This window comes from Sorex fumeus, unplaced genomic scaffold (genome assembly GCF_029834395.1).
Source record: "Sorex fumeus unplaced genomic scaffold, SorFum_2.1 ptg000095l, whole genome shotgun sequence".
NCBI lineage: Eukaryota > Metazoa > Chordata > Mammalia > Eulipotyphla > Soricidae > Sorex > Sorex fumeus.
In genome coordinates, this window is record NW_026606152.1 from 5,163,394 (window position 1) to 5,167,005 (window position 3,612).

Sequence of the window (3,612 nt, forward strand, 5' to 3'; positions counted from 1 at the left end):
ACCTGGTGGGCGAGAGGGAGGAGGCGCACATGCCCGGCCTTGGGAGAGGTTCCTGGGGGGTCACGCATCCCCCCAAATGCTGGCCTTGTACGCTGTCCCTGACGCAGCAGGAGTTTCAGCAGAGTTTCCTGATGTTGGAGGGCTTGGGGAGCGTGCCGGATAGTGCCGCCGGCCGTGGCCCTGGCCATGCTGCGTAGTGAGGCGACGGGACCGGCAAGGCCTGGAGAGGCCTGAATCCCTTACAGCGACAAGAAGGGTTTCCTCTTGGGGAAGTGTCTCATGCAGCACCACCGTGCCCTGACCCGGGCTGTACATGGGCGAAGGCTGGAGGCACTTCGGCACGCACCGGCCCTCACCTGACTGCCAACGCTCGTGGCTGGGCTGGAGAGAAGGGATGTGCTCTTGAGTAGAAATGGTTGGTAGGACATGAGCCTGAGCTGGAAGCTGCTTGCAGAGGGGTGGGTGGGTTAGACCCAGACGGTTCAAGTTTGCATTATGACCCGCCCCCGCTGCCTTCATTGTCTCTCCAGCCCACACTTACGGACATGCTCCCCATCACCTTCCACGCCTGTAGGGCCCTTAGGGAAGGAGTTGAGCGAAAGCCTCTCCAGCTGCTCTCAGAAGCTCCCGGAGCTCCTGTAAGCCGCTTGCAGACTACAGTCTGCTCAGTGACTCTCCTGAAGGGAAGTTTGGGGAGGAGGGGAGAGTTGGGTGATATCTCCCCAGGGAGTCAGAGGGACCCTCTCCCGTGAAAGCTCACCAAAGTCACCCCTGCCAAAGAGGGGGAAGAGGCGTGTTTTGGGGCTGGCCCCTATCGGGGTGCAGGGATGGCATCCATGCACAATACAGACGTTTCCCTCCCTCCCTCCTTCCCTCCCTCCCTCCCTCCCTCCCTCCCAAGTTAGCCCGTGCTGAGTCCAGGCCCCTGGGCTGGGAGGCAGCCATAAGGGACTGCTCCTGCTCTGACGGGTCTTGAACTCCTGCCTGTACCTGCGTGGGCACATACAGCTTTCACCCATGGAATATTCTGGAATTGAGGCTTGGGGGTCATGCAAGGTTGACCAGGCCCTTCCACTTCTGCTAGCTCTCCTGGAAAGCAGGGTGGGGTGTCCAGGTGTCCCCTTCTGCTATGTCGCAGCCCAGAGCTGTGGGAACTTAAAGCCACATGCAGAGCTCTGGTCCGCGGTCTCAGGTGGACTCTGGATGTGAGCCCCGCGGCACAGCTGAAAAAGAGGGGAGCAGTGGCAGGGAGTGGGGGTGGGGCGCAGATGCAGACATGAGTTTTCTTTGTTGTGTGTCCAGAGATTTGCATTTCATGGCGTGTCAGAAAAAAACAGGCGTGCCCAGCGAGCTTCCCGCCGAGGGCTGCGTGCAGGTCGCCTCTGCTCTGAGGGAAACAGGCGCTTGGCAGAGTGTGGTGGATTAGCCCGCCATGGCTTTCTTACTGCACCCACATTGGGGGTTTGGAGGGGCACATGCAGCCCATAGGAGAAGGGAGAGAAAAGGGAGGGGCTTTGTGAGCCAGACTTGGGGCTCGAGGTGCCACCTGGGCCTGCACCCCACAGACCAGAACTTGGTCACCAGCCCCTCCTGAGTACCCGTTCCAGAGTGGGTGGGACATACATATGGACAGCTGGTGCACAGTCAGCTTCTTTGTACCCCTAATGCGTGTTGCCTGGTCTCCTGGGAGAGGTGCAGGGGATGGAACCTGACTCAGACCTGTGAAGGATAAGTGACCCCCCCCCCCGCCCCTTCATTCCCCAGGGTCTTATGTTCTTGGTGCTTGATGGCAGGAACGTCCTGAGTATTTCCCTGATGCCTGAGAGGCAGCACAGGGCGCTCGCGTGCTCATGGCTGATGCTAGTTCCATTCTCAGCACTGCATAGGTCCAGGCATGATCCCTGAGCATTTAGCATTAGGAGTAAACCCTGAGCAACGCTGGGTGTGCCCCCCCCCCATACACCCAGGCAGGGAAAACAAAACCCGAACACCCCAAAGTATTTTATCTAGTTTTTATTTGTTTGTTTGTTTGTTTTGGTTCCCATTCTGGCTCTGCACTCAGGAATCACACCTGGTAGCCCAAGGACCATATGGGATGCTGGGAACTGAACCCAGTTGACAGGGTTGGAGGCAAGCACCTTACCCTCTGTGCTATCCCTCCAGCCCCAGGTCCAAAGTATTTTATCTGTATCCTCTCATCAGCTTCATGGACACGTCTGAGAAGGGCTGGCAGAACCGTGAGGTTTAAGAACAGGCCTAAGAGACCCAGAAATCGTGGATGTGGAGAGGGAAGAAAGCAGGACCCCCTGATGGGGTGTCTGGAGATGAGAGACTGCAGGCCCATCTGACTCCCTCCAAGCACGTGGGCATGGCCCCTCTAAACCCAGCCCACTGATGGACCTATTGCTCCTTGCTGCCCCCCCCAACACACACACACACACACACACACACACACACACACACACACACACACACACACACCAGCTGCCTGCTTTGCTCACCTGCGGAGAAGGCTGGTCTTCTCTGAGGGTGTAGAGGCTTCAGCTCCTCTGGAAGCCTCCCTTCCAGCAGTCCAGCAGGACTCTTGAAGGAGTGACCGAAACAGGAATCAGAACCAGATTAACCCGGCCCCTCCACACCCAGGACCTCCCTAGACGACTCCAAATGGGAATACTGGGTTTTCCTGTTCAAAGCAAGCAAGGCGGCACCTGGCTTGATGTCAGGAAGCCGGCGGAATCCCTGGCGCTGTCTGCGGTCTCCTGCTGCGCGCTCCCCACCACTCCCTCCCTCCGTCCCGCTTCTGCGTCCCATCCTGCGTCCCGTCCTGCACTTGGCGCATCTAAGGGGCGCCCCCTTGGGCAGGGCTCTGGCAGCTGCGACTCGAGGTGCTCCACTCATCAGGAAGCAGCTGCCTTTTCCTTATTCCGAGAGATATCTGTCCTGGGACGCTGCGGGATTTACTCCGCACCCGGCAGATCCTGCAGACACGCGGGCAACCCAGACAGATACACGCAACCCGGGTTCACTACCCTTGGCTCAGCTCCAGAGAGGAGAGCGACCCTCTGTCCGTCGCCCAGGCCAGCCAGACACACGGACAGACTGGCTGTGACCCTCACGGAGAGAACGTGGCAGAGAGGACAGCCCAGCCCTTGGCGCGCTCCCCCAGACCGTGCGCCCCGCGCTGCGCTCTCTGTTCGGGCATAGCCCCGGAGAGTTCAGGCGACCCCCGGATCCCCGGTACACCCTGGCCCGCGAGAGGCACCTCCCTGGGCTTGGGTTACCCGGGGTGGGTGGGGGCGCCCGCACAGGGCGCGGGGCGGAGCGCGTGGTCCCGGGGTGGGCGGGGAGGAGACGGGCGCGCGGCGAGGGAGGGCGAGTGGGCAGTGCGCGTCTGGCACGGCCGGGATCGCGGGGCGCTGGACCTGGGCCAGAACGCTGAGAGGGGCGAGCAGGCGTCTGGGCTGATCAGGACAGAGCCGGAGCCGTCGGGGACAGACCGGGGCTGGGAGCAAGAGCGGGGCTGCTTGGCATCAGGCGGCAGGGATGCAGAAGCCGGGCGGGGGTGGCCTTGGCAGGAGAGTCGGCGGGAGCGGCACGGGGGCTCCGGCTAGG